Source organism: Desmodus rotundus, chromosome 1, assembly GCF_022682495.2.
Source record: "Desmodus rotundus isolate HL8 chromosome 1, HLdesRot8A.1, whole genome shotgun sequence".
NCBI classification, from domain to species: Eukaryota; Metazoa; Chordata; class Mammalia; order Chiroptera; family Phyllostomidae; genus Desmodus; species Desmodus rotundus.
This window is the reverse complement of record NC_071387.1, coordinates 63,022,379-63,044,869: the sequence shown is the minus strand read 5'-3', so window position 1 is coordinate 63,044,869 and position 22,491 is coordinate 63,022,379.

Sequence of the window (22,491 nt, the reverse complement as noted above, 5' to 3'; positions counted from 1 at the left end):
GAGGGCCCTTCCAGGGACCCCTTCCCCTCCAGCAAAGTCTCCATGCTCTCACCAGCCCCAGATCTCTGTATGTTTGTTATTACTGGTGATTTAGGCAGATCATGGGGGGTGACAATAAAACCTCACGGAAAAGATTAAAGGGCAGAGCTCTGAGGTTCGGCAGGCTTAGTGGTTAAGAGCACAAATTCTGAGCCAGCCTGCCTGGGTGTGCCCCAACTCAGCCATGTGCGAGCTATGTGTCGCCGTCTCCCCATCTGCAAAGTGGAGATAATCGTACCTGCCTCATGGGGTTCTTACGATCACAAAATGGACTCATATTCAGAATCTGCCTGGAAAAATGCCCGACATGTAATAATTGCTACAGAAATATTTATCAAATGAAGGTGCAGAATCCAGGCTGGTTGTGTTATTTTCACTGGTAATCCATGGCAATCACAAGTAATCATGAGCCATTCTTTTCCCTTTACATCTCATTAGAGAAAAAGAAGGCAAGAACACAGAAATGATGAGATGCACACGTCCTTCCCATCTGCCTTTCTTGCAGCTCATCGATTACCTCTTCATGCTATGTTGTCATCACATCAGAGCCTGTGGCAGGTCGCTCTGGACAGCAGTCTCCTCATCTGCAGGGCCACTTCTATCATCTCTAAGATCTTCCTCTCCAGTATAGATTATTTTAAAATGAGATCTAGGCAATTTTTAAACCTCATTTTAAATGCCAGGTTCAACCTCTCCTTTTAAAAATCAGAGTTGTCAAAAAAAGTAGAATGCTTAACTGCTTTAGGTCCCCTTTCTTCTTTTTTATTGTCTCCACTTTCTGATGGAAGTAGAATCAACTTCCTGAAATAGCAGAAAGTGTGGTGATGGGTCTCAAGATAAGCCGAGCAGTGAGCATTAGCAGCAAAGCCAAACAGAGATATAATGACCTTAGTGGGGAGCCCAATAATTTTACATCCCTCAAAAATGAATTTCTTTAAATATCTGCTCAACATTTATGTAGAGCAGTAGGGAAGAGTAAGGGAGGACAGCTGGCAAAAGTGCCGGCCTTCCCCTCCGCTCTCTGAACAATTCTGCTCTGTCCCAAATTGGTATTCCCCACTCAGACAAACAAAAGTTCGGCAGCCGTCTTTGAAGGCAGAATGACATACAACTATTGTGAAACCCCAAGCCATGGCAAACAACACTTTTAAAAAATATTCTAATCATACATATATTTCTGATCCAACAACCTTTTCCATCTTGTTCTATTTTCTAATAAGGCCTGGAACCTCAGTGATGCTTTGGTACCCTTAAGGAGCAATGCCCCTAGATACTGTGCCCTGACCCTCCTTGTAAGCTGATTTTGATCATTAAGGAAGTTTTCAACAGATGCCTTTCTAGCCAATGGGCTGGGGAGCTCCAACTGTGGTGGCACCTGCCTTCTGGCACAGCCCTGTGTTCCTCTGAGAAGGTCACTCCAGGGCCAGCATGCCTTCCTAACTTGACCTTCACACTCAAACTCCAGAGCAACCTTGGTGGTTCCCACAGGCAATATGCTTTGCTCTTTTTCTTTTTCTTTCTCAACCTCATTTGCCTAATCTTACCCTCATAATGTGGACTTTAAGTACCTGTCACATCAGCAGTGCATTTGAATCTACAGAGAAATATTAAATTATGCTGAGTTATTGTAGAGCAAAGTGGTACCTTATTGGAGTCTAATATTTTGAGAAGCAGTAATGTATGGATGACCTCTGCAATAACCTTTAGTTCATCAAAACATTCCACAAACCACCACAACCTTATGTGTTTAGGCTGAGTAAGAGTTTGCTGTGGCAACAGTGAGCTGTACCACGTCATGTCCTTCATGTAGAAGGATGCTTTCTGTCATTTTGACACCACTGTAAGGCTCCCCATTCCTCCCAGTAAAGTGGAATGAGTTTATCCAGCTTGAGTGTGATCAGCCAGACACACGAGTGGGACAGCTGGTTGGGTCAGAGCTGGCCCTGGTCACTGCCTGTGGCAGGGATCAAAGTAAAGCAAACCAGACCATGCGGAAAATGAACTTAAGAGGGAAACCTTATTCCCTTCCTACTCTGAACACAACCAACAAGGCAGAGGCAACACATAGACCTTTCCTCTTCCTGTGCACCCACCACTGTCCATTAAAGGTCTATTTGGTGCATGAATGTCCATTTAGGGACAGACCAAACTCAGACTGTGGGCATGACTTTTACATGTGTAAAACTCAGATGTCAGCACAACAAAAAGCTAGCTCATATCCTCCAGACCCTAAGAAAGGGCTGTGGGAAACTTCCAGCGGCTCTCCGCACCGTGGTCAGTGTTCACAACTCCTCAACCAGACTGTGCTCTCACCTCTTTTTTACCTTATCTGCTTAATGAACTCCAGCCCGAAAACCTCCTCGTTCAGGATAATTTTACAACTCTCACCGCCACCCAGGCAGAAGGAAGCATCTCTTCTCCGGGTCCCTCAACACTCTCTTCACGCTCCTTTCATCCCAGCTCCACCAATTACTGACTGTCCTCACAAGCAGGTGGGGATAAAATCAGTACCCACCTTGGAGGGTGGTTGTGAGAGTCGTGACTTAATAAAACTGGAGCCTTTGTGACAGTCATGGGTATATAGTGAGCGCTCCATAAATCTTGATCGTGGTTGTTACAGCACTGGTGCGCTGCACTGTAGTTACCTGCCCGCCGTATTTGTGGCAGTGTGCTTCTTAGAAGAAAGACCACATCCTTTCCAGAGCTCCATCAGAACAACTCTACAATCCACCTCTGACTTAGGCGCTTGGCTAACAGAAATCGTCATCCTTCTGATTCCATTACCTGAAAGATGTTAGAGTCAGACTCTCCTTGAATTCTCTAGTGAGCCTATGCAGTCATTGTAAAATCTGACCACAAATACTTCGGTACTCCTTCCTTTAAGAGGTAGACTCTCATTTTCCTCTATTAAATGTAAGCTGTACTTAGTGACTCACCTCTAACACAGGGAGTGTGGCAGAGTGACAGTGTGTGACTTCCCAGGTTAGAGCATAAAAGGCAGCCGAGCTTCCTCCTTGCTTCTTCTCTTGGTCACTTGCTCTGGAGCAAGCTGGGTCCCATGTCTCAGGGACACTCAAGGAGCCCTGTGGAGAGGTCCACATGGTAAGGAAGAGAAGTCTCCTGCCAACAGCCGTGTGAGTGAGCCGCTTCAGATTTAAATCCTCCAGCCCCAGTCAAACCTCCAGTTGGCTGCAGCCTCCAAGGGACACTGAAACACAACCACCTAGCTAGGCTGCTCCTAAATTTCTGACCCACAAAAACAAATATATGTTTATTGTTTTAAGCTGTTAAATTGGGGTTAATTTGTTATTCATCAACAGATAAATAACAGAAATGGCGACTAAATGAACAGCACACTTTGGGTGCCTCAGAGTGATGGGACTTTGAGTACAGAACAAGAAGGCAGAGATGAGGGGTGGTCATGTCTCGTCAAATTCTGTCTGAGGAACAGAAGCAGCTCATGTCACCTCTCACTAAGGTTGGCCAGGCTGCCACTCACCTGGGGTGGGAGGCCCCCTAGACCCTACCTACCCTCAGGGAGAATACTTGGCCTGCTCATGGTGATAGAAGGACCCTTGCCTGCTGTTGCCCTGAACCCTCCCAGTTGCTGGCCACTGGCTAAAAAGCTGACCTAGAACAGTTATATGTTCAAGCCCCTTGAAAATCCACCTGGAGTAGACAGAGAGCACTCAACCCAGGGACCTGAGTCACAGCTGGGCTCTGCTTCTTGTATATAGACCTTGGAAAACTCATAGAATCTCTCAAAGCCTCAATGTTCTCATTTGAGAGATGGGGAAAACTAAGAACACCTACCTTTTGTGTTGTTGTGGGGATGAAATAATATATGAAGCATTTTTCAAAGCACAGATTTATGGTGCTACAGAAATATTGGAGTTTTGATTTATCCCTACAGCTCACATGGATGCCCAGAAATATCAAATTCACCAGTAACCCCCCTCTGCCCTAGAGAAAAAGTTATTTGATATGTCTATGCAAAGATCAAAAGGGAATACCTAGAGATGTAGGTAGTCCAAAGAAATGACTTTCAACTTGCAAAATTTTAGGGAGCAAAGGAAGAGATAATGAAGAGGGGTAATTACTTGGTACCCCTTCACATAGACCCCCTGTAGCCAACTCTTCTTGGCTAAAGGGGCTTTTGGCGACCTGAGAGGGACAGGGTGGAGGGAGTTGCCTAAATACACATAACACCCTCACTGCAAATTTGAAACAGGAGGCACTTCCACCCCAGTTTCGGGGCAGCCGTGCCTGCAAAGGGGGGTTGCAGTGTCTGACCCCTTGAAGTTCCTTCCGGTTTCATGATTTTGTCTTCTCTACATCCTCTCCCTGCCTCTCCTCACCACTTCCATCTCCACGTGCTTCTAGTTTGTCAGATAAAACCCAGAAGTATTGAAATGTGGTTTGAGTACCACAGCAGTCAGGAAGTTGAGAGAAGAAGTTAAAACTATTTTCTTAATTCACAGCTTCTTTCCAGGAAATATAGCACTTACAATATATAGATAAATAGCTCCAGCCATTTAGATAATTTCACTTGTCCTTTCCCACTTGTCAAAGTATTTAGCTACAACATGACGGGGCCTATTTAAGTGAACAGATACCTCCCTCAGCTATAAACAGTGGCTGGTCTCAGAGGATTTGTTCATAGTATTAGGTCACAGGCAATTCAGAAGATTCCCAACCAAGCAAACTCTGAATTTCTCCTTAAATACCCCCAAACCCAAAGATTCTGTTTTTCTGAATTAGACTCTTCTATTTAAGGTTACTAGATATGCCCCTTCTCAGGACAATTAGTTCTTAGTAGTAATAGTTTTCAAACCACAGTTAAGGTCATGCCAAGTGGGGCCAACTTCAATTTCTAAATTTCTGAGACACATTGCAGAGAGAGCCTTTCAAGGTCTCTACTGCTGAAAAGGCCCTCACAGGGTGAAATGTTCAGTGCCCTGGCTCCCCCCCAAGGGCTGAAATTCTAGGGTATAGCAGCTTCTGGGGCAAGAGTGAACCCTGGAGCCTGTATCACAGAGGGAAGGACGAGACCTCTCCTGGTGTCTGTGTTTACCTGGACTCATCATCAAGATGCAGCTAGGCTTGCTAAACTCCCCTCCTCACTTGCCCATTATGTGATTCAGACCCTTTGGATTGCAAGAAAGAGATTAACTCTTAAAAAAAAAAAAAAAGGCTATATTGTGAAGATCCACAGAGTCACGTCCAGAAATTAGGTAACTGTTAGCATTGGACAGTTTAGGGACTAGGCACCCTGTCTCCCTTCTGCCCTCATTCTCTGATCTTCTCTGTGCACCTTTCTCTTCTGTCAAATGACCTATGTTCATATCTTTTCTTTACCTCCAAAATCCTGCTTTCTTTTGGAATGTGCTTCCTCATCTTACTCAGACATTGTTTCCCCAAGATCTTGTCTAGCCTACTCCAATGCATGATAGCCTTTCTGCTTGAGCTCTGTTGATGACACTTCATTCTCTCCTCTCAGCCCAAAGAAAGATCTTGCTTGACTCAGCCTGTCTCAGCCAGCTTTGGCTTGGCTTCCTTGGGTCAGTGCCCATGGCTGTTCCAATCAGCTTTGCCTGGGACAAATCATGGGATTTGGCTGTCTGTACTTGTCTTTTATCAGGAGCTGTAGAGAGGGAAGCCTCTCTAAGAAAAGGAGGCATGTCAGGTGGTCTTGGTGTACAAGACAATCACGGTGCAGCAGGCGACTAAGGCAGGGTGGCCGGCCTCCAGACAGAGTCATGCACATTTCCTTCATTACTCCCAGGTTAAAAAGCAAAGGCCCTTAAGCTATCCCATACTTGGCATCAGGTACTACGTGCAGGTTTGTTCTAATTAAATGTATATCAAGACTGAATACATGAGACCAGGATTCTGGGCTGGTTAACCCCAGACCTCAGGAATGCTTGGTCTATTCACAACTGGGCCCCTGAGTACCTTGGCACTCAGAGAAAATCCAAGAGCTCCGTGAAAACACAGCTGCAGATCTCAGTATCTGTGAGGCCTGATTTACTGATTTACTGAACCTGATTATCATATCGTTGGGATCAGGTTCCTTGTGTGTCATATAATAAACCCATGGTTTAATTTGGAAACTCCTTGAAGCATAAGCATATGCCAGTGATGTCCCAAAGAAAAACAATTTTGTAACTGTCAGAAACATGATGGAATGGTCAGAAGGACATGAAATCAGCTATGCAAATTGTGATACGTAAGTCACACTTCCATTTGTAATGTGACAGTGTGAAAATTGGAATTATTTTTTTGTCAATATAGAAAAAGAAACTATGTGCAGTGTCTTATGAAGAAACTGCTGCACTATGTTCAAATTATCTCTGACATGCCCCATAGAATCTCCCTGGTTCTTTTCTCACTTAACCTGTGGCTCAAGAACCATCAGTGTTGTGTTTGATTTGATATTTAAGAATCTGATACAATGGAAGTATGCACGTTACTATTTAATAAACACCAGACTGGTTGTTAAGGAGGAGACAAGTCATGCCATATCCTGTTGACAATCAATTTGTTTAATTATCACCAATTTCATCTCAAAGATGTAGGAAGTAATTTCTTAAAAAAATGCAAATATGTCACCATCAAACAGACATGTTTGTTAAAATGCCCAGACCACCATGTTAAAATATAAGTTTGATGGACTGGGAGTGGAATTAACCTGCTTTTTGGGAGAAAGTGAAATGTTGCATTAAGAACATGGGCTCAGCAGATTAAAAGCTCTCCTGCCAATTACATAGCTTGTCTAAGTTTTGCTTTCCTTGTATACAAAACCTGGACTGTGATAGTTTATTGCAGAATTCTTGCAAGGACTTAATGATATGATGTCTATGAAATGCTTAGCACAGTGTCTGGCACATGATAGTTACCTAATAACATACAGCATTAATTATCATTTTCCCTGGTTTTCCTTTTGACAAGAAAAATTACTTAAAGAGCAATTAAACTCAGAAGTAAAATTCAAGTAATAATAAATAACACAAACTCTTAACATTTAGTAATCACAGCCTCATTTAACTTCAATTCAATTGAAAAATACACTCATAATTCTCCCTTAGTCTATGGTACAATTAAATCTTTCCCAGGCTGGCATATTTTGTATCAAAATGTGAGACCAATATTAGAAAAATAATGTTATCAACAATAGCAACAGTGGCAGAAATAGCAGCAGCGATAATCTACTCCACTATTGATCTTTACTGAAGGGAAAACAATGGTTTGACCATCTAATCCAGGAATTTTCAACTGGTGTGTCACAGAACACTAGTGTGCCACTAGAACTTTTAAAACGTGCAATCACTATTTAGTCAGGGGACACTGACCTCTTTCCCTTAGATTGTCAAATAAAATGGTAACAGCTAACACAACAATAGCTCTCCGGTGTGAATGCCCCATCTTGAACAGTCAATATATAGGTATATAGGTCATATAATAGAGTTGCATCTTATTGGTCATGTTGCATAATAAAGTTACATCTGATTGGTTAATTCTCAGTATCAGAAATGCTTGTATACAAGTATGGGCACCCAATTTTTAAAAAGTCACTTTGGAGCAAAAAGATAAGTAATTTTTATTTTTGTAAATCAACCAAAATTATACCCAATTTTTTTCAGATCAGAAAGAAAAATATATTTTATGGTGTGCTGATGAATTTTAGTACTTAGTTTATGTGTGCAGTAAAGTAAAAAGAATTTTTTTAGGAAGGTTGAAAATCGCTGATCTAATCTCTTTCTGAAACTCTTTCCCCCCAAATTCCTAAAGGCACAGGTAAGTGACCACCGATAACCGTGGGCCAAAAATCCCCACTGCAAGTCTAAATTTACTTTGATGCTTACTGTTTTATTTTAAAAGTTCACATGAGCTTTGAATTCTACTTTGTAATATATTTGTATGTATTTTTAAAATAAAATAACATTTTTCTCTGCCTTTGCATAACTCCAACATGCCAACCCAAATATCAGTGCATCAGTTAAAAATGCTTTCAGCTGCAAATAACAGAACATTCAAACACAGTGGATAAAACCATAAGTACCCATATGCTTACTTAACCTGTGTAGTGATTCCTCTCTACCATCAGGGACCTGATTCTTACCATGCTACATTAATCTACTATCTTAAATGTGTTGATTTTCCATGATCATCCTGTTTTTTCATGATCACAAAATGACTGCCACAGCTCCAGGTATCACTTCTCATACCATCATCCCAAGAAGAATGAAAAGGAGGGAAAGCCCTCCGAAACATATCTTTAAGTGTCTTTGGCCAGAACTTGTTATGACCCTCCGTAACAACAAGGGAGGCTGAAAAGCAAGCTCTGTCAAAAGCAAATAAAGTTTCCATGACTGGCTCAGACTAATCATAATTCTTCTCCTGGAGTATGGATAACTGGGAATAAGGTGGTGGGAATATCCACTGAATAGGCAAACCATAGTGTGTGCCACATTCATTTTGAAAGACATAGATTTAAGAAGTTTTGCTTTTTCTGCCTCCTCTGAGTTCTCCCTCTTCAGGCATCAAAGAAGAAAGAAATCGCCTAGCTTTGTTTCTGAAATCTATATAATCCCAATCTCCCTCCCCCACCCACTTTCTCCAAACCAGAAAGCAATAATGTTCTAGTTTTTCTTTAAAAAGAAAGAAAAATAATTTCCTTCCTGACAGGATTTTCTAGCAGTATATGGTGTCTTAGGAGTTCCTTAAGATTCAAACGCAATTCCATGGGAAGACTCCTGCTTCAGGGATATAACCTGCAGAACAGGGAGGTCTGTTGCTGAAGCCTGGAGGGGATCACTTACAGTTGAGACGGGATTCTTGAGAAGAGGTGCAGATGAGGGGTCCGTGAAGGGTTCATTTCCTCAGCCATGTTTTCAGCACTGGGGCTTGGTGGGGAGCGAAACTGAAGGTGTGATATGAAGGGCTTTGAAGGGCTCTGGAGGAAAGACCACCTCTTCCAGGGCTGCCTGGTGGGCCAGCCAGGCTGGGCCCATGGATGCCCTTAGCATAGGCAAAGGAACTGCTCCTCCTGCAGTTCTGGGAAGGCCCCTCAACTCACTGATCCTGGCTGCCTCCAAGGGCAGCACCAGTCTTAGAAGGAACAGCTTTTCTTCCATGGGCCTGGGGACACTAATGGAAAACCCTCAGATCTGAGATCAATGCCCCTGGAAACGGGACTCAGTTTGCTAACCTGTTGATAACTTGTGGGGAAAATATTTCCGCTTTCCCTTTGGTCACGTGCTGGTCTTCCACCACGTGTGTATGCCCAGGAGACACTGGTAGCCTTACCTACACAGGTGTTATTACAGCTCACACACGCTGACATGGGAAGCAAAGGGAGAGTGCAGGTGAGATCAGCAGCTTCCAAAAGATGACACCGAGTTAGAAATAGATTAAGATTAAGTGACACCTCTGAGGCTGATTTAATAATAAAAATGGATACGATATGACATAAAACAAAATAGAAAACTAACATAAAACTCTTAAAGTGACACAGATAATGTTGCAACAGAACAGCTCAAGAACATAAAAGTTTCTGAAAAAATATAACTTCTAAATGTTAAAGTAGGACAAGGAAATTGAACAATAGACTGGACCATGATGAATATTTAACTAGCGATTTAGAAGGTTATCTACACAAACTGTCTCACAATACAGAGCAAAAATACAAAGAAATGGTAGCAGTGAGTGAAAAGGTAAGATGTATGGAGGACAGACCCAGCAAGCCTAATGTGAAAATAATAGAGTTCAGAAGGAGACAAAGGAAGAGTTTGGAAATTTTCTTCTAAAATATAGTTTAGAAGAAAATTCACCTGACCTAAAAATTGACTTGTATTTTCATATAAAAAATTGGCTTAGTAAGTGTCAGGCAGATTTAATAGGAGAAAAAATAAATCTAGAGGTAGCTAGGTAAAGGTTCCAAAATTAGAGGGTAAAGAGAGAACCATTTACCTACACAGAGAACAGTGAGACCATCATTGATTTTTTTCTATCTGTAAGTAAAAGATGATAATTTAAAAATTATCCACCTGACCAAGACATAGGAAGCCAGAAGAAGACATTTCCACACATATAAAGACTTTTATACTTTTTCTAAAGGAATTACTTAATAAAATGTACAAGTCAAAAATAAAATTAGGATACAGATTTAAAGTAGAAAATGATGGCATACAAGAATTAGAAGAGACCAAATGCAATAAAGTTTACAGTGAAAACTAGTTGGATAATAACAATACTTACACTTTTAGATGGCTTACCGCATGTCAGGATTTTTCTAAGTACATTATGAATTACTTATTATTATTTCCCTCGCATTGTAGAAAATTCACTTTTTACTATTATTTTTCCTTTGGTAACTTATCCAAGGTCATATAGCCAGGATTTGAACTCAGGCAGGTTGATTCTGAAGCCTGAATAGTTACCCTCCACACTATAAGACCTCCATAAATAGCCTCATAATAATGAAAGAATGAATTATAGTGTAAATGTTAAGAAAACAATATTTGAAAACAAAGAGGTATGCCATAATAAAAATTTAATACAACTGGTTGAAAATAAAATCCCACATTAATTAGTATGTGGAAATAGGGTCATGAGTAGATATAGGAATTAAGAGTGGGAGAAGGGGTAGGGGTAAAATTATTATTTCATTTTGGTAGAGAGATAGAAGTTGAAATGTGTCTGCTAAAAATCTTAGGGTATCTACTAACAAAGTAAGATACATAGCATTCATGTTAAAAAACAGAGAAGGCTATAAAATATTCAAAACAGAAAAAATAGAAGAAACAAGAATTTTAAGAACACATAAAATGAAACTCGGCAAAGCAAAAGGGTCAGATATTGAAAGTAATGCAAACCGCAAAGACTCGCAGATTAGGTTAGAAAAACAAGACAATGGAAAAAAAATAGGTAGGTTTATAAGAGTTGTACCTAAAGCAAAAAAAAAAAAAAAAAGTTTAAAAATCAAGGATAGCTACAGCTGTATCATTCAAATTCAAACAAAACCCCAAAAGTGGCAGTATTAATGTCAGACAAAGTGGATTTAGGTAAAGAAAAATATTTTGAATTGTTAAAATCAGTAAAATATATAATACTAAAACTTATGGTTACATAAGGATAATTTGATAAAACTACAATCACAGTGGGAGAAGTTGGCCCTCACAGATTCCAATGGATCAGTTTTGGGGGACAGAGGATGTAAAGAGCTGGAATAATAACAAACAAATTCTATTCAGTGTATGTGTGCATGAATGTTCACATGAATGTGTGGTCTGTGCCTGCACACATACATATGAATATCCCATACGTTTCAAAGATTACTTCTTCCTCTTATCTCTTGTTTTCATTACACATTTACGAAAAGTTGATAGTGTACTTGGCTACAAATGAAACTCGAAAACTCCAAAATGTTAAGCTTATATAAGTCATATTCTCTTATCATGTTGGAACAAAGCTAGAAATCAGCATTAACAACAACCAAGCAAAACTCATTCATTTGGTAGTTTAAAAAAGAACTTTAAACAATTCTGAAAGCAAAGAAGTGATCAAAATGAATGATAAATTATCTAGATATTTGCAGGAAAATGACACTTTAATTTAAAAATTTATGAGCACTGGCTAAAGCTGTATTCAGAAGAAAATGTATAGCTTTATCAATTAACAAAATAAACTAAACATGCAACTTAAGGAAATAGAAAAAAATGATAAACTAAAAGAAAGTTGGGAAATGAATTGTATAAAAATAAAAGTTGGCACCCTGGCTGGTGTAGCTCAGTGGATTGAGTGCTGGCCTGCAAAGCAAAAAGTCTCCGGTTCAATTCCCAGTCAGGGCACATGCCTGAGTTGTGGGCCGGGGCCCCAGTTGGGGGGCGGGGTATGAGAGGCAACCACACATTGATGTTTTTCTCTCTCTCTTTCTCCCTCCCTTCCCCTCTCTCTAAAAGGAAATAAATAAAATCTTTTTAAAAAAGTAAATAAGTTGCCAAAACCTTTAAAAATAAATAAAGTTGAAGTTGATTAATTTTAAAAATTAAAATAAAGTATAAATAACTAGTAAAATCAAAGTAGATTCTTTGAAAAGACAAAATTGATCAACGCCTAGCAAGCCTGACTGAGAGAGAAACAAAGCAAACAACATGAGAATGAGAAATGAAACACACGGCCACAGACCAAAAGGGCTCTAAATTCATTTTAAGAGACAAATGCAATCACATCTCTTAGCTGCTGAGGTTGCCGGGGAAAATTTCAGCCTAATACCTGCCTTAGATAAAGACTTCTTTGTCTCCAGTTCCTCAGAATCGCTCTATAAATGGATTGTATTTCTACCAGAACAAAACATTTTGAAACTGCACTAAAAGAAACCATAACAAGAGTTTAAATAGAGTGTTGTAGGGATTTTTATTACATATGTTCATACAACTCTGTTTTAAGTGACATCTGTCTTCTCTAGAGTTCCAAGTGTAATGAAATGCCCTAGGCCTTGCTTTGGAAGGAAAACCAACACATTATTTTTGTACTCCAAGCACGATGGCCTCAGTCTCCCACCCAGTTAACTGCCAGAAACAGAGGCCCCTCAAAGTGCTTCTCAGTTATTTCTTGGAGTCCCTAAAGAGCAGCCTTGCACGTCCCAGCCTGTGACGCAGCTGCCACCTGGAGTTGGCCTTCCCTGTCTCCCCGGTACCCTGCTCTTGCAGAACACTAGGCTTTCTGGGCTCCTGCCATTGAGCTTTCAACCACCTTCTTTTCCTCAGGGAAACCATCTGGTGCTCATCTCCCAGTCCATGTTCTCAGGTGGCTATTGTTTTTCCTGGCTCCGAGCGGGGGCGGGGGGGTGGGGGTGTCTATGACTCAGGCCTGGCCAGGAAGAGCACTCATTCTAGACCTAGTGATTGGTTCAGGGATGGTCAGGGGCCCTGACCAGAGGCCAGGAGATCCAATGGCACTTGACTGGTCGTGCTGGGGGGGAGGCTGGCATCCTTTCCACTAGCCAGGAACTGCTGAGAGCCATTTTGCCACTATGAGCCTCACTATGAAACCAACTGGGACAGGACAGAGCCAAGACAAGGAGAACTGTGGCATCATTTTGGCCCCTGGCACAAACTTATAGCTGAAACCAGCCTACTCCCGAACTTTTCAATCACATAAACCAATATGTTCTTTTTTTCTATTCCTTCAGCCAGTTGAATTGAGTTGTCACTGGAGCCGACTCATAAGTGAATCACTTGTTTGGCAGAGCAGCTGTGCTTGTAGCCAACAACTCACTGAGTCTCTTTTGAGCTTGTCTGATGGCTTTTACATTCACCTGTCTATCCAAAGAAACTTACAACTCAGCCCAAGGAGGTGGCCGCACGTCCATCCCCTCTCTCTATATTGCCCCCTGACTTCTACTTCCAACCAAAATGCCCCCCACCTTTCCCATTTACCCCAGCTCATATCGGAGAATGCACACAGACCTGGGCAGCAGGGGCGCGGGGGAGGGGGCCTGTTTACAAGAGCAGCTTCTAGGCTCTCTCAAAGCTAGCCAAGGCGTCCTAACTCACCACGTTCCCAACGTGGTGACAAGAAAACTGTCCCTTAAGCACACAAAAAGGAAGTGCATAGAAAATGACCTTGAAGAGAAGCATGAAACACATAGGGAAGTTCTCTCCAAGCTACCATTAAATATTTTTGGTTAAGCTCCACATATACACCTTTAAGGCCTTTAAAAATTCTTCTAACATTTAAACGTCTTCAACTCACTGACTCAGACTTTTTAAGGATTAATAAACCTTCACAAATGTGTTCTTGTCAACCATGTTAATAGATTTGTCCTGCAGCACCCTTATCCCCGCCCCCTCAAAATAAAATGTGGGCAAGTGGGTGGTGTGCGGGGTGGAAAACCAGGGTGATAAAGTCCCCTGGTTGGGAAATCATTCAGAGAGTCAGTTGGATGCAAGCAGTGAAGTTCACACTACAAATACCGTGTTCTCATCTCAAAGCAAAGTATAGGTCCAAAAGGAGGAGTGTGTCAGGATGAGTAGATGGAAGACAATTTTGTATCAGGGTGTGTCCCTCTGTCCCCTAAACTAGGGTTCTCTTAGCCTCCCCAGCACCGATGGGTAACAAGTGCTGTTCTCAGCTGATCCTACTAAGCCCACCTGCAAACTCTCCGCTCCTGGGGGAGGCTTCTACCCCGCCATGCTGCCCAGCACTTAGGGAGGGATTCTGCTCCACAGAAAAGGACCTCTCTCCTGAAGAGACAGAACCTGTTGCTCCACCACAGCTTCCCTTTTGGCTATTTCAAGCTTGGCCAAACCGGGGAGGCAGAATGAGATTGCTCTGCGTCCCCCTCTCCTCTGTGGCAGTATGTCTTTGTCAGGTCAGCTGGTGTCATACAAAGGGCAAGGGAAGCACACACACACACAGAGGAAATGTTTTGTGGTCAGAGATTCCCTGAGTGTCTGTCTCTGTCCTCACCTGAGCCTGCTCTGTGTGTCCCTGTCGTGAAGCTTGGGACTCTGGAGAGAAGTGGCCAAGGGGAGGGGTAAATGTTGCCCTAAGAGGGCTTATCATTCTCTTGTTGTTGGGATCTGTTCTTGGGGAGGCTGGGGGTTGGGGAACGCTTGACCTTATGTCTTCCTCGATAAACTCTCATTTACACACGCACACACAAACACACACCAAACAATAAATCAAGACCACTGAAATGAAATCCAGTCTCACATCACAGAGCAATGGTTTTATGGGTGAAACGTGTACTTGCTAATTTCAAGAATAAATTATTGTGCTTTATTTAGTGAAGTTCAATTTATACACTTTTAGCTACAGGAAATAAAAAAGAAAGCCCACAGGCCAATTTTAATTTGGTCAGTTTTTTCTTTCACGAGCACCCCATGGTGGAAACTGGAAGACATCAGATCAGAAAACCCCTGTCTGCTCTGTTGCCTAAAAGGAAAAACAGCCACTAGAACTGAGGACTTAGCTCACTTACATTATCAATGATGCTTAATAGGCCTGCATTATTAACAGAATGGCATTTCTGCCTGGCAAAGCTGGAGTCAATATGTAATAGATTTAGGTCCTATTTAGCCACTGGATTTGGAGGAAACCGGACAAAACAAAACTCAGTATGAAAGCTAATAGATTCAAAGATTGCAAAATGAATGTTTCCACAGGTCTCCATTCCTCAATAGTTGAGGCCATGAATGGATAGCAATCCAACATCCTTTAATCATTGCCTAATTCATATTTTTTAGATAGGGGAATCCTAAGTAAATATTAGGCCTCTGTTAAAGAGTTCTGTTAAGAAAACAACAACAAAATATTCAAACCAAATGTTTTGGGGGGTCTGTTGTTGAGGAAGTATTAGCAAGGTTTATCCACATGACAACTGGTTTAACCTCAATGAGAAGAAATCCCTTTTTACATACTGACCACGGTTAAGGAAAAATGGAAGGGGCATCCATTCTCAAGGCCAGGAGAGGTGGCTCTCCAACGCACTGCCTCGGACGAGCCTGCTGAAGGAGCCTCGGGCAGCACCAGCCTGCGTGCTGCCGCGGCTCCGAGCTCAGGTGTCTGAAGTTACCAAAAAGGAACTGGGCTCGAGCCTCCACTCTGCCCCAGCCAGCTATCACTGGACCACTCTTAAATTCTAGGAGTCAGTTTTCTTGTTGGTAAAATGGGAATGATCATTTCCCAGAGCTATATTGAGGAGTGGCCAGCTCCCGTGAAACGGCTTTTGTGAACGTCTTTGCAAACTGTCTGTCTCTAAACTTAAGTCACACTTTCCTGTATCCAATATCCAGCTGCACCTGCTGAGTAACTGTAGGTGAGTCATTTAAACACTCTGGGCCTCAGTTTCCTTCAGGGTGAAATGGGGATAATAATAGCACTTGCAGGGCAGGTTTCCTGAAAGATTTAGATGAGTTAATTCACACAAAGTGCTTAGGTGGTAATAATGCCTGATGCATGTTAAGAACACAATAAATGTTAGCTCCCCCTCTTCCTCATTGTTATCATTATTACTGTTATTACCCAAGATGAAGAAACCCAGTCCCTGAAAACTTCAAAGGCTTATTAAAGTCACAGTTCCACTGAGTAAGTGTGACGCCAGGTGACAGAGTGCCGCATAAATACTCTCTGTACCGTGATGCATGCTCCATCCTGGCCGACTCTGGCCGGGTGCCACGCAGAGTGGCATTGATGGTGTCCCCAGAAGAGAAAGCACTTCTTACAAATGGGTAGTCACAAAGCAGTCACGGGGATGTGAGGCACAGCAGAGGGACGATAGTCAACAACATTGTAATGTATGGTGCCAGGTGGGTCCTGGAAATATCAGGGGGAGCACTTCGTAAAGCAAATGAGTGTCTGGCCACTGTGCTCTACACCTGAAACCAATACAAAATAATAATGTAAACTCTAATTGAAAAATAAAATTTAATAAAAGAAGAGAAAGCACTTCTGCTTGGAGACTGTGATTGGTTAAAGTAAAAGGAGACCCAGCCACAAAAGCCCCAGGATGGGCTGCCACGTCACAGCCTGCCCTGGGCACTGACCAGCAGCAGCCCAGCCAAGAGTAAGCAGAAAAAAATCCTTCAGGAGGCGTGGTGGGAAAGAATGCACGAGGTCACCTAACATTCTCAGGAGGGAAAACAAGAGAAGCCCAACTGCCCTATCGCTGACCCTGGACTGGGAAGAGGACCATAAAAAATGTCATTCTGATTGATGAGGAGGTGATAAGGTGTGGAGTGATGAACCAACTCCATTTCAAGGTTGGTGTGTGTTCCTAGGAGCTTCCCTCCTAAGAGCCAGGCTTGTAAATCTCAGTCAGTGCTGGTCATTATAAATACGGGTCTGGTCTGGAGCATGACAGATACTTTATCTTCTAATGTGAGTACTCCATGTGCAGGACCCTCTGTGGAGGCTGAAGAACTTTCTTAAGAGAGCATGGGAGTGTCTGAGCCTACCTCCCAGCCCACCCACTTGGCCATGGTCTTTGACCTCTCCCCTTTCCAAGCTCCATATGCCACTCCCCCCACCCACTTACAGTCAGACTCCCACTCTCTCTCCCTTCGTAACAACAATTGGGGGCCTATCGTTTTTGCTTCCTAGGGAAAAATAATCAGACATCACCCAGGGATGCCCAAAAGTAGAGGGATCCGGAACATCAGATGTTTCTTTGCCTGTGGGCTGACGGCTTTCCCACAGTCAGTTCCTGGTCCGTGGGAGCCGTTCCCGGTGGCCAGGACGAAGCGCTGTAGTATGTGGGAGGCAGGTGGTGCGAGGACTGAGATGCTGGTGTGGCAGTTTTCGGGTTATTCTTGTCTCTTTCCCCTCTGTCTCATCCCCCGTCCTCTTTTCTTCTCTTCCAGTCCAGTCTCTGACTTTTCCTCCCCTTCTTTCATGTAGCATTTTCTCCAAAATGTGGGTATTCCAGAAAGGAGTTTCGCAAAAGGTATTTTTATTTCTCTTCTACTGTCACACAAACAACGCAGGTGGTATGCGATGAAGCTGGAATATCTGCCCACAAGCAAACACTAAAATTTGTTTCAATTAGCTTGATATTCAGACCCTGCTTTTAGTCTGAACTGTAAGCTGGAACTGTTTCTGGTTTACAATGAAGGGAACTAACCAAATGATGCCTGAACTTCCTTCCAGCACGGGTTCCCCAGGAAATTTTCAGAATCCTCTTATTCCTCTTCCTTTTTGGGGACCTCTCTGCACTTGCAGTCACTTTTCCAAAGGGAATTTACCCCAAACCATGTAAAATGAAGGAAAAGCACCAAGAAATAAATACATGCAGGGATGTGAAGTCTTTCGGGGACAAGCCATGTTCATTTTTCCCACAGCCTGCTTCTTAGGAAGCGGCAAGCCGGAGCAATGCTGCTCAGGCCTCACACGGAAGCCGCACCCCCCCCTCTTCCTCTTAACCTCTCTCACTCTGACCTCAAGCCCTTTTCCACAAGGCATTTCAAAGACAAGGGTGTGTTTCCACAGTTCACTTGGGCTCCATTTGAGGCCAGGGCAATAGCTCAGAGATCCCACAATTAGAATTGATTGAGTTTATCTAATAAGTCGCCTGCCTCTGAATTAACAGCCCTTGGGAAATGGAATATTTGTTGGCTGATGTCTCCTGCATTAAATGTTGACCAGATCCACCCCAGCCATCCCCTTGACCTCCAGGAAAGTAGGTAAAAATGCCAATTGTCTTATTATGATGCTGGCAAACATCACCAATAAATCTGTCCCTGTTGAAAGGAAAACACACACAGTTGGTACTATTATTGCTATTAATAATACACTAAGTATTACACAAATAATACACAAAAGGGCCTGCATACAGAAACAATAATCAGAGCCCCAAACCAGTGAGAATTAACTTTGAAGTTTCAGTATGCAGTATATCACACTCACACAACCAATTAAAAAGGCATGTCATCTTGTTTGGAAAGTATCTATTGATTTCCCAGTTCATCAGATCAGGTTGATGTGTCTTTCAATGGCCTCGATGACATCATCAATATTTTTCTATTTAGAATAATGACTTATTTTATATGCCAACAGCTATAAAAAACAACCCACCTATATATATTTCTACCGACACCAGCTTAAGAGCCATCTGGTTTTCTCTCCTTAACATATGATATTGGTAGTCCGGGGCAAAAGGAATGTTTTGGTCTTGTCATGAGACTCATTTAGAAACCACAGTAAATTTGTTTAGTTTAAAAACCAACCACTAAATCATATTTTCTCTATTAGAGGCCGATGCTCTCCACTGCATTTGGTGTCCAAATTACATTCATTTTGGAGTGAATTACATTCATTTCAGAAGCAGCCCCCAACTCTCTTCTCCCTCCTGTCCACGAAAGCAATATACTCACCAGCTGTGTGATCTTTGGCAAGTGACTTAATCTCTCGGAAACGCATTCTTTCCCCTTATTAAATGGGAAAGAAGTGCTAGGGTCCGTATGCATATTGCTTCTTTTAACCCTCACAGTTACCCCACAAGATCAGTACTGTTATTAGCCCCATTTTACAGATGAGAAACTGTGGCACAGAGAGGCTAAGTAACTTGCTCCAAAACAACACAGCTGGTATGTGATGAAGCCACAATATATGACCACAAATGTTTATAATCAACCATATGTGCCTTGTAGGGCTGTGTGGGATTCAGTAACACAGTTGAAACACCAAAACACTAACTCAGGCACTTGGTGGGTGCAAGGAGGCATTATGCCAGGGGTTTGGGAGTCACACCTTCCAAGTTCAAATCCCTGCTTTATCATTTAGTACCTATATGACCTTGAGCAACTAATGAATGTCCACGTGCTTCAGTTGTTTCATTGTTCAGTTGTTTCACTGCCTTGTAAGGCAGTGGTGAGGATAAAGTCGCCTGGGGCATATACAGACCCGACACAGAGTTAGTGCTTGATGATCGCATCTATAATTATTCATAGGCACTCCGTAAATGCTCTGCTCCCTTCCCTACAAATTCTTAGTGCCGCTCAAGTGTCTTCAACATACACCCAGTCTCAATCTCTGACACATGGATCAAAAATTAAGTGCCATCGTGGCCTTGCGGGAAGCTGTCTGTTAGAAGAATCTATCTTTCCCCACCAAGAGACAGCACTGAAGAGCTAGGAAGGAGGAGCTTGGCTGGTGGCTCCTCATATTTTTCTTCTCATTCCAAAGGATCCATTATCAGTGTGTGCAAACTTGAGTAACAGAGGGAGGCCCTGCTTGGTGCAGGGTGGTGACCTCATCCCACCGTACTTGGAAAGAGGTGGAATGAGACCAATGTGGCTTGAGATCTGGCTTCACACAAATTAACGGTGTGATTTCAGGGCCTCACATCACTGTTGAGCTTTAGTCTTATCCTCTGTGACCTAGGATTCACTTGATCTCAACTCGCAGTGTGGCTGTGAGAATTTAAACAGAGCACATTTAAGCTAAGTTGCCAACAGATGTCAGCCCCCTTTTTCCTATCACCCTTTACAAAACTCATCTGAGGAATGGGCGTGAAGGGTCTGTAACTTTTCCGAGTCAGAGTGTCTTTCCATCTGAACTGGAGCCTGTAAGAGGCAAGAGGCTGCCTTGAGGGGCTCTCATTATGGTAAGTTTGATCATCTTAGCAAGTCTTCGAGGGTGACATTTTAGGGCAGTTTTAGAACTTTAGAGTCGTTTTCAGAAAGGAGCCAATCTAATGAGGCCAAGTTTCAGGACAGAACCAATCACTTACCAGCCTGGGAAATTCAGCAGAGGAGCTGCATGTGCAGTTCTCAGAGGGGCTGTCTAGATGGGGTCCCAGCCAGCAACTGGCCGCTCAGTGGCTTTGAAGACAGTCTTGATGCAATTGTCTGTAGCTTTTCTTACCTGTTTGGCTCATCTCTCCACTTTATGTTTGTCTCCACTTTCTAAGTCCACACCTTGATTTGCCTCTATAAAGATGAGCCCGGTGGCCCTTTCTCTTTGATTAAAGCAGTGGAGGAAATGAAGCTGAGGGCACGAGGCCTTGGAAAAGGTGTCTTAGGGAAGAAACTGAACACAGAAGGCTGGGATCCCAGTCTTAACTCTTGTTACTAATGAGCCAGGTTACCCTGGGCCTGTCACCTCACCTCTCTACACCTCAGTTCCCTCCTTTCTAAAGACTTGAGACTGGAATAGCTCTGTGGTCTTAGCTCTGTGTCCCACAGAGCCTGGTGTCCCATGGCAGTGCCTTTGGGGCTTCCCGAGGGGCCTGGGGCAGAAATCAAAATAAAACAGCTTATAGATGAGTTTTTCTTGGCCTGTACAATGATTTTATTTTCCTTAAATATTAAATTAGTAGCTAAACTTCCCAAATCAGGAGTTTTTAAACTACTAGATTTTGCAATATGCACTTCATGGCTTGATAGATCATTCCTTTCTAGCACTAAATGATACTCTATTGTCTGGACGTGCCACAGATTGTTTATCTATTCACCTACTGAAAGACATCTTGGTTGCTTATAAGTCTGAGCAATTATGAATGAAGCTGCTATAAACATTCATGTGCAGGTTTTTGTGTGGACATAAGTTTTCAGCTCATTTGGGTAAATACCAAGGAACAAGATTGCTGGACCATATGGTAGTGCTATGTTTAGCTTTTTAAGAACTACCAAGTGCAGACCAAAGGGGCTGCACCATTTTGCATTCCCACCAGCAATGAATGAAACTCGTATTACTCCACGTCCTCATCAGCACTTGATATTGTCAGTGTTTGGAGTGTAGCCATTCCCATAGGTGTTAGTGATATCTTTTTGTCTTAATTGGCAATTCCCATGGGTCATGGTATATAATATTGAGCATCTTTTCATGTGCTTTTTGTAACCTGTATATCTTCTTTAATGAGATATGTGTTCAGCTCTTTTGTCTATCTTAGTTGAATTGTTTTTTTATTGTTGAGTTCTCTGCATATTTTGAATATGAGTCCTCTATTAGATATGTGTTTTACAAATATTTTCTCCCAGTCTCTGGCTTGTCTTTTCAGTCTTCTAGCCATGTCCTTCACAGAGCAGAAGTTTTAGACATCAGGACTTTTCACATAACAAGCTGGCTTTCTGGCTTCCAGTGGAAGTAGATCCGGTAACACTGGGACCCATTTCTGCAGGATGAAGCCATCTAGTGGCTGCCTGTTCAGACGGGGGATACTGCTTCCAGTCCACCAGAGCTGCACTCACCTACAGGACCTGCCTCTAGATTGCTGAATGCTGTGACTCCAGCCTATAGGAAGCTCCATTGGTATCTGTGTTCTGTATTGAGTTCCACATAGGGTTGCTTTGTATAAAGCTCTCTGGTGCTTAAAAAGGAAAGTTCACACATGACTGACTTAGACAATCTTCTTGCTCTTTCACATCTGGCCTACCCATTCACTGTCACATTTGACTTGAATGAGAAAAGAAATCATTTCATAAACACTCTCTGAGTGGCACCTTCTAATTAGCCTGTTGTGCCTGATCCAATGTATGTCATGGAACATGACACCTACATGAAGGTCACCACCACCTGCTGTTGTGCCCAATGGAAGTGCTCAACACCAGCCTTTATATGGTGTCACCTTCTACATAGGGATGGCTGATAAAATCACCTTATAAGGCAAAGTAATGTAAACTCAAAGTTGTGAAAAGTAGGCATCACTGTACACAATAATTACCCTGACCTGGGAAGAAGCTCTCATGGGAAGGCACATGAGAATTGAGAGGAGGAGGAAACAGCAGATTCCTGTCTCTCAGCTCACACTCTTTAACTTCTACTCAAAACCTTCCGTAACAAACTCCTAGCTGTTCCAACATTCACTCTCCCTTTAATAACAGACCTTCCAAATGTATCCGAGTAATACCCAAAGACTTTTTTTTTCTACCTCCATTTAGTGGTATGCTCATGTGTCTAGGCTGGAGCATGTGACTAAGTTGGAGCCAATGGGCCATGAATGCCCAG